The following is a 10,022-nucleotide window of genomic DNA, read 5'->3' as shown; positions in this document are numbered from 1 at the left end:
TCCAAAAACCATCTTTCTTTGTGCCAGGTATGACTCCAACCATGGAACATTTTTCTCCTGATTCCCATTGACTCCAGTTTTGCTAGGAGCCCTTAATGCCATGCTCAGTCAAATGCTGCCTTGATGTCAAGGGCAGTTACTCCCACCTCATCTCTTTTGTCTATGCTTAAACGAAGGCTGTAATGAGATCAGGAGCTGAGTGAACTTGGCCAAACCCAAATCTAAAATCTGTGAATAGATTATTGCTGAGTAAGTACTGCTTGATAGCACCATCACTTTGTTGATGATCAAGAGTAGACTGATGGGCGGTAATTGGTCGCATTGGATTTGTCCTGTTTCTTGTGTATGGGGCACAGCTGAACAATTTTCCATGTTGCCAGGTCAATGCTAGTATTAAATTTGTAATTGAAAAGCTTGGCTAGGGGCACAGCATGTTCTGGAGCACAAGTCCTCGGGTGTATTGCTGTAATTTGACTGAGTATGGCATTAAGAGCTCCTAGCAAAACTGGAGTCAATGGGAATCAGAGGAAAAACGGTCCATGGTTGGAGTCACACCTGGCACAAAGAAAGATGGTTTTTGGAGGTCAATCACCTCAACTCTAGGACATCACAGCAGGGGTTCCTCAGGTTCCCCTAGGCCCAGCTATCTTCACCTGCTTGATCAGTGATCTTCCTTCCATCATAAGGTCAGAAGAGGGGTGTTTGCAGATGATTGCACAATGTTCAGCACCATTCACGACTCCTCAGATCCTAAAGCAGTTCGGATCCAAATGCAAAAAACAAAGAACAAAGAAAATTACAACTCAGGAACAGGCCCTTTGGCCCTCCAAGTCTGCACTGACCATGCTGCCCAACTGAACTAAAACCCCCTACTCTTTTGGGAGGCATATCCCTCTATTTCCATCTTATTCATGTATTTGTCAGATGCCGTTGCAATATCCAGTACCTTCGACAATTTCTTGATAGCACATGGCTATGATGCTGGGGACCTCTGGAAGCCGAGATGGATTACCCGCTTGGCACTTCTCGCTGAAGATTGTTATAGATGCTTATCTTTTGCACTGATGTGCTGGACTCCTCCATCATCGAGGATGGGAATATTTGTGCAGCCTCCTTATCCAGTGGGTTGTTTAACTATTCACCACCATTCATGACTGCATGTAACAGGACTGCAGAGCTTAGATCTGATCAGTTGGTTGTGGGATCACTTAGCTCTGATCTTTACTTGCAGCTTATGCTGTTTGGCAAGCAAATAATTGTGTGTTGTAGCTTCACCAGTTTGATACCTCATTTTTAGGTGTGTCTGATGTTGCTCCTGGCATGCCCTCCTACGTTCTTCATTAAACCAAGATTGATCCCCTGGCTTGGTGATAATGGTAGAATGGAGAATATGCTTGGCCATGAGGTTACCAGTTGCGGTTGGGCACAATTCTGCTACTGCTTATGGCCCTCAGTGCCTCATGGATACTATTCCCATTTAGCACAGTGGTAGTGCCACACAACACCATAGAGTGTATCCTCAATGTGAAGACTGGACTTTGTCTCCACAAGTACTGTACACGGATGACTCCTACCAATCCTAACTACAAATGCATCTGCAGCGAGGAGGGTGATGAGGATGAAGTAAAGTATGCTTTTTCCTCTTGTTGGTTCCCTCAGCATCTACCACAGTCCCAGTCTAGCAGCTATGTCCTTTTAACTCAGTCAGCTTGGTCTGTGGTGGCATTATCAAGTCATTCTCATAGACCTAATGTACATTCTGCACTCTTGCCACCCTCAGTGTTACCTCCAAATGGTGTTCAATGTGGAGGAATACTAATTCATCAGCTGAGGGAGGCGGGAGAATGGTATGTGGTAATCAGCAGGAGGTTTATTTGCCCATGTTTGATGTGGTGCCATGGGACTTCATGGGGTCCAGAGTTGATGTTGAGGACTCCCAGATCAAGGTCCCCCTGACTATATACCACTGCGCTGCCGCACCTCTGGTAGGTATGTCCTGTCGGTGAAACAGGACATAACCAGAAATAGTGATGGTGGTCTCTGGAACATCTTAAGGAATGCTTCCATGAACATAATTATATCAGGCTTTTGCTTGAATAGTCTCTGAGACAGCTTTCTCAGTTTGGCAGAAGCCCCCAAATATTAGTAAGGAGGGATTTGGACGGTCAACAGGAGTGGATTTGCCATTGTCATTTCTGGTACCTAGGTCGATGCTGGGTGGTCCATCTGGTTTCATTCCTTTGTGTTTTCTTTGGAGCAGTTGAATACAACTGAGTGGCTTGCTAAGCCATTTCAGAGGGCATTTAAGAATTACATGTCAACCAGGTTTCTTTCACTAAAGGACATTAGTGAACCAGATGGGTTTTTACAACAATGGTCATCAATCGGCCTTTAATTCCAGATATTCTATTGAATTTTAAATTCCACCATCTGCTATGGTGGATCCCCAGAATATTACCCTTGGTCTCTGGATCAATAATCTAACGACAAAACCACTGTGCCAACACCTGCCCTTTTTATACAGACATTGCCTTTTTGCTGAGCATAGTCCATATTTGTCCAACAAGCACACATGAAAATAGATTGAGTGAATAGGATGGATTGAAATGCTTTATGAAGAGCCGGCATAGACTTGATGGGCCCAATGGCCTCCTTCAGTGTCATAATGATTCTGTGTACATTGACTAGCATTCTAATAACCCTGTGGAAATGCGTATTTTACTTGAGGAGAGGAATGAGCTGCACTGAGGTATCTGCCGCAGCTGAATGGATCTAAGATTACTGTTTTAAACTTAAATAAGGGCAATTATGAGAACATGAAGTCAGAGCTGGCTAAGGTGAACTGAGATAATTAGGAGTGGGTCAGTAAAGATGCAATGGCAGATATCTAAGGGAATATTTAATAATACGCAGAAAAGAAGGGAAAGACTCACCAGCCGTGGCTAACTGAGGAAGTTACAGCTTGTATCCAACAGAAAGAAAAAGTGTGTAATACTGCAGAGATGAGTGGCCAGGCAATTGGACAGAATATAAGGAATGCCAAAGAATGATTAAAAGATTAATGAGGAAAAAATTAGAATAGTAGTGAAAACTAGATAGAAATATAAAAACTTTAAAGTTTTTATAGGCATTGAATAAAGGAAAGAATAAGTAAAGTGAACATTTCCAGAGAGTGAGTCTGGAAATTCATAATGGAAAATAAGGAAACAGCTCACAAACTGAAAAAATATTTTGCTTTTGTCTTCGCTGTAGAAGATACAAATAACATCCCAAGAAGCATATGTGACTTACGAGATAAAAGGGAGAAAGCAAGTTAAAATAATTACAATCACAAGAGGGTACCGAGAAAATTATTAGAACTGAAAGATGACAGATGGGATTTTCTGGCTTCACTCACTCCAAAACTGCAAAATCCCACCCAAGGTCAACAGACCTTTGCATGGTCTGTGTCCCACCCACTGAAATTCTTGTGCTGGGCGGGACAGGAAAATTCCACCAAACAAGTCCTGGTGGACTTCCGACTAGGGTACAAATGTGATGTAAGAAACAACATTTTTGCACAAGTGACAATTCTGTTATCCTGAAACCTCAAAAGAATCAGCTGTTGAAAAGAAGATGCATTGGTTCTAATTTTCCAAAATTCCTAGATTCTGCAAAGGTCCCATCAGGTTGAATAATACAGGACTCATATTTGCTATTCAAGAAAGGAGAGAGACCGATAGCAAAAAATTACAGACCACTTAGCTTAGCATCTGTCAGAGGGAAAATGCTAGAATCTATTATTAAGGAGGTTATGATGGGGCACTTAAAAGATCTCAATACAATCAGGCAGACCCAACATGGTTTTGTGAAAGGGAATCTTGTTTGATTAATTAATTGGAGTGTTCTTTGAGGAAGTAGCAAGCAACATGCCTCACATGGTTCAATTCCAACCTTAGGTGACTGTCTGTGTGGAGTTTGCAGTGTCTTCCTGTGTCTGCATTGGCTTCCTCCATGTGCTCTGCTCTGGATGATCTCTTTCTTTTTCTTCTTCTCATTGGGGTCATCATTTTTTTTCTTCTTCTTTTAATTGGATAGAGGATTGGTTTTTAAAGCGTATTTATTAATGTCACAAATAGGTTTACATTAACACTGCAATGAAGTTACTGTGAAATTCCCCTAGTTGCCACACTCCGACATCTGGTGGGTACACTGAGGGAGAATTTAGCAATGGCCAATACACCTACCTTGCACATCTTTTGGATTGTGGGAGGAAACCGGAGCACCCAGAGGAATCCCACGCAGACACAGGGAGAACATGCAAACTCCACACAGACAGTGACCCAAGCCAGGAATCGAACCCCGGTCCCTGGCACTGTGAAGCAGCAGTGCTAACCACTCGGCAAACGTGCTGCCCATATAACAGGAAGCAGAGAGTAGAGAGAAATTGATATTTTTCAGGATAGCAAGAAATATCGTGTAGAGTGCCACAGGGATCAGTGTTGGACCTCAACTATTTACAGTTTATATCAGTGACTTAGATAAAGGGACTAAATGTATGGTTGTTAATTTTGCTGGTGATACAAAGATAAGTAGGAAATTAAGTTGAGAAGAGGGCATGCACTGTCCTAACTATGTTAGCGGTTGTGAGTTTTAACAAAAAGAAAAAACACGGTTTGCAAGATATTCACAAGTAGTGTTTCTATAAGATGCGAAGAGCTATTCACACAAATCATAATGAACCTTGCTCTTTTGAAGCTTCTAAAGAGTATTTCAAGGATTGTAAGAATCTTTTAACTAATCCATTGGTTGATGGATGAAAAGATGTGGATAATGGTTACCATTTACTCAAACTCTTGTGAAGTAAACTGTGAATCATTATCGCTAACAATCTGCCCAGTTTACCAAGTCTTGCAAAGGTTTTATCAAGTTTTTCAATGGTTTCTTTAGATATAGTAGATCTCATGATAACTCTGGCCACTTTGAATGTGCACCAATGATGACTAAGTACATGAAGCCCTGATATGGACCAGCAAAATCTACATTCAAATGCTGCAAAGGCATTTTAAAGTAATTCCCAAGAGTGTAAAGGAGACAACGGTGGTATATTTCTTATTTGTGCACAGGACTGACACTGTCCCATCTTTTCTTCAATCTGAGCATCCAAATCTGGCCACCAAAAATAATTATGTGCTAATTCCTTCATTCAGACCATACCAGGATGGTCTTCATGTAGTTGTTCAAGAACTCTTCCTTGCAGACTAGGAGGACACAGTGGCACAATGGTTAGCACTGCTGCCTCACAGTGCCAGGGACCTGGGCTCAATTCCAGCCTTGGGTAACTGTCTGTGTGGCATTTGCATATTCTTTCTGTGTCTGTGTGGGTTTCCTTCCACATTCCCAAGATGCAAAGGTTAGATAGACTGGCCATGCTAAATTGGTCCTTGGTGACCCAAGGTTGGTTAGACGGATTAGCCATGGTCAATGTATGGGGGTACAGGGATAGGGTGGGCAACGGATCTGTGTAAGGTATTCTTTCAGAGAGAGTTGGTGCAGATTTGATGGGCTGAATAGCCTCCGTGTGCACTGTAGGGATTCTATGAATGATCATTCAAATTCCCCACAAGAGACACCTTGAATGGTCAACTGAAGCTTTCTTGACGCATATGGTTTCAAATCAGGATACGAATGATGCAGTCCTTTCAACACCTCCTCCATCATGGGATCGTTTTGGCATTTCTCTGAATTTGAGAAGTTGCCACAGACAAATAATCTACTAATGAAAAATAAAGAATAAAGAATAACAAAACTAGTTGGTGGCATCTGCTCACTCAGTAAAGATAAGTGTAATAATGCATTAGCACAGCACTCTGATGGTACTTTATATTTAAGAATGTGTATATAAGGTAAGTGACCATCTTTGCAATCAAATAGCAGCTAATGATGGTATAGTTTGATATAAGCCCAAATATGAAATGATGCCTATATAAATAATGATTAAACCCTCTAATGCCAAAAATTATACTCAATGCTTCTTTTTCTATCTGAGCATAATCAGACTCAGCATTTGTCAAAACACGCAAAACCAAAGCTTTTGGTTGTTTTCCTGAAAGCATAATATGTAAAAGTACTGCTCCTACTCCTGACTCTTGCCAAGATTAAAAAGTATAAGTCCTTATTTGGTTTGGGATTATTGAATCTAAGGACAGTGAGTGTGAGGAACTGGTGCTTTCTTTCAGGTGCAGCATTCAGTTAGTTTGAATAAGAACTGCTTCATGAAAATTGGCTCTTTCAGTGGTTAAAAATTTCCTGAGTATGGAAGAGGTCACCTGGAGTGGTTTATAAGGGGTAGTTAAAACAAAGCTTGCAGTTGATCGTAGCTTGGAGGGGCTGAGATAATTTCAGCGATAGCGCAGCATTTAAATTTGCCAGAAACAATCCAATGCAATGGAATTGCCTAGACTTCAATTACAAATGAAACAGTTGCAACTAAAAACTAAATTGAAACAGTTGCAACAGGCTAAATAAATGAAACAGTTTGAATTAGAAGCAAAGGAGAGACAGTATTTGAATTTCAGAAATTGGAAATGTAAACAGAACATCAACTTAAACAGGCAGGGGCAACAGCATTAGTTGAGGAAAGTGGTGGGGAAACATAAATACATAGCCCCTCAAAGGCCTATTCAGAACATGTTCAAATATATTCAAGCACTGCCAAGGTTTAATGAAGAGGATGTACAAGGCTTTTTCATTTCATTTGAGAAAGTAGCTAAACAATTAAAATGACCAAAGACCATGTTGATATTGTTGGTTCAAACGAAGTTGATAGGTAACACTACTGAATTGTTTGTGTCACGATCAGAGGTGGTCTCTAAGGATAATGATGAGGCGAGAAAAGCCATTTTAAGCGCATTGGAATTAGTGCCTGAAGCCTACAGACAGACATAAGTTTAGAAATCTAAGGAAAGAACCAGGTCAGACATATAAAGAATTTGAAAGAATTAAACAAATTAACCTTGATAAGTGGATGAGGACATTGAAAATAGACCAGACACATGACGGTCTTAGGGAAACAGTTACTTTGGAGGAATTTAAAATTTCACTTCCCACAATAGTGAGAACTCATGTGGGAGAGCAAAGAGTTAAAACTGTGAAATTAGCACCAGAAATAGCAGATGATTTTGAATGAGTTCATAAATCAAGCTTGGTTTTTGACTCAGTTTCGATAGCATCCTTATCTCGATGGAGCAGGTTCCCAGCTCTAAGAGGTTCTGCCCTACTAGAGTGATGCCCATGCTTTTTTTTGCAGTTAAAGGGACAAGATCTAGAGAGAAAACAGGCCAGTGGAGCTGGAGATTCCATGCCAGTTTTCTCACTGGAACTGTCACTTTGTCAAAAGGGTGGAGAGTGAAGGCTCAAGATACATGATCTCCCAAATAGAGCTTGAACATTACCAAGGAGGAGAGGCAAATCCACTTTTGTCCAGTCAATTCTACATTGACTATGATGTAACCTTTTAATGACATGATCTCTTTCCTGTATGTCCTTAAACTCACATCAAATGGTTTTTAAAGGAAGATGCTTCAGCTTTTGTTGGTAAGTAGTCTCAGGAATTAAAGACACAGCAGCACCAGTATCAACTTCCATCCTAATAGGTTGTCCACTTAAGAACATAAGAACATAAGAACATAAGAAATAGGAGCAGGAGTAGGCCATCCAGCCCTTCGAGCCTGCCCCGCCATTCAATAAGATCATGGCTGATCTGTCGCTGCTCAGTTCCACTTTCCCGCCCTCTCCCCATAACCCTTAATCCCCTCTCCTATCAAAAACCCATCAACCCGCGTCTTAAAAATATTTAGCGAGGCAGCCTCCACCACTTCAACGGGCAGAGAATTCCAGAGATTCACCACCCTTTGAGTGAAGAAGTTCCTCCTCAACTCCGTTCTAAACCGCCCCCCCTTTATCTTGAGGCTGTGCCCCCTAGTCCTATTGTCTTTTTTGAGCGGGAAGAGTCTTTCCACCTCTATCCTATCCATCCCATTCATCATCTTATACGTCTCAATGAGATCTCCTCTCATTCTTCTAAACTCTAACGAGTACAAGCCCAGTTTATTCAGCCTCTCCTCATAGCTCAACCCCCTCAACTCCGGTATCAGCCTAGTAAACCTCCTCTGCACTCCCTCCAAGGCCAAAATATCTTTGCGCAGGTGCGGCGCCCAAAAATGCACACAGTACTCCAGTTGCGGCCTCACCAATGCCCTATACAGCTGCAGCAAGACCTCCCTACTTTTATATTCAATCCCCTTCGCTATGAAGGCCAGCATCCCATTCGCCTTCCTGACCACCTGCTGCACCTGCAAGCTGGGTTTTTGCGACTCATGCACAAGGACCCCGAGGTCCCTCTGCACCATCGCCTGCTGCAGTTTTTCGCCTCGTAAGTAATAGTCCTTCCTACCATTCTTCCTACCAAAGTGGACCACCTCACACTTGCCAACATTAAATTCCATTTGCCAGTTTTTCCACTTAGTTTTGGAATCGATCAAAATCTATGTGAATCACCCTGAATGGACGTTCAGGTGGAACTCTTCTTCAAATTTCTGGACACCCTTCTTCACTGTCATAATTCTTTTTTTCCATGTTGTAAATTAATTTTGTAGAACGAAACTAGTTCTTCTTGAAATTACTCAGATTCTCCTTCTGAATAGTCTTCTCAGTGGAAGCTTGTCTAGCCCAGCACACTTTTGCAAAGTGACCCATTTTACCACAATTTTTGCACTGACTATCCTTGCACCAGCATTCACTCACTGAATAACCCATTTTGGCACATCTGTGACATGCTTGTTGCTATTTTGACTTCTTATGGGCTGTTCCCAAGTTGTGGATCTTCATTCCTGCACCAAATTGTGAAGCCTCTTTAGCAGCCAGTTCCATTGACACTGCAATTTCTTCTGTTGTCTTCATACTCAATGTATGTTAATTCAATAAGCAATCTTCTTTGGATAGCCTCATTTTGGAGAACCACAAAACTAGATAATCTTGAAGAGAATCTTCTAATGATTCACCAGACTCTTAATATTGTGCCAACCTTTTTAAGATTGCCAGAAACTGAGCAACACTTTCACTTTCCACTTGATCCCTTCAATAGAACCTGAACTATTTTGTGATGATCAATAGTTTTGGAGTTCTTGTTGAGCCATTGTATGTTTTGGTTCCCAGCTTTGCTGGATGAACCAAGTTCTGGAACAAATTAAAAGTTTTCTTCATATTGTACTAAGAAAAGCTGGGACAAGCAACTCATTTGCTATTTTCTTTGCTAGTACAAAGCACTAAAACTGCTCTGCATAGGAGCTCCATCATTCATTTTCTTAATGAAAGGGCCTATGGATCCCACTGACCTGCCATTTCGCTTGCAGAAACTAGCGACTCAAAACTGCTCAGTATATTTTTTTTACTGTCTTCCCAGTACTCTCTGGGAGATCAATGACCTGATCTTTTTTTTCAATTAGCCTCAGCCGTACAACAAAGCATCCCGCTTTTCAAATATGCTAGAAACTGGCTGGACTCTCACGCGCCTCTGGTTGTGGGACAAAAACCCTCTTTTTAAACCCACAGGCAGCTTTTTCTTACTTGAGCCTTCCTTCATTGGCATTTTTATCTTTAATCCTGTTGTTGCTTCTCCCAGCCTTCTAATATGCCAAGTGTGAGGAACCACTATACCTTTCTCTTTCTACTTAGGATCTTCTCTCGATGTTCTCAAAGAAACAAACCTGCACCAATTTTCTTTCTGTAACGTCCTAACTTTGTTAGGGGTTGTGGGTTTTAACAAAAACAAAATAATGTGGTTTTCACACTTGGATTCAAAGTAACAACAGATTTATTCTAGATGTTGTCTGTGCTGCACCAAGTACAAAACTGAAAGTAAAACAGCAGTCTCTGCATACAACTAATTACATTGCCATCAAATCATGTGATTAGCTGTTAAAAGCAGCCTGCAATCCTTTCAAAGGAGCCTGAAAGTGATCTTGATTGGTTGAGAGAGCATA

The sequence above is a fragment of the Carcharhinus amblyrhynchos genome, chromosome 6 (genome assembly GCF_965287045.1).
Source record: "Carcharhinus amblyrhynchos chromosome 6, sCarAmb.v2.hapA, whole genome shotgun sequence".
Lineage (NCBI taxonomy): Eukaryota > Metazoa > Chordata > Chondrichthyes > Carcharhiniformes > Carcharhinidae > Carcharhinus > Carcharhinus amblyrhynchos.
Note: the sequence above shows the minus strand (reverse complement) of the source record.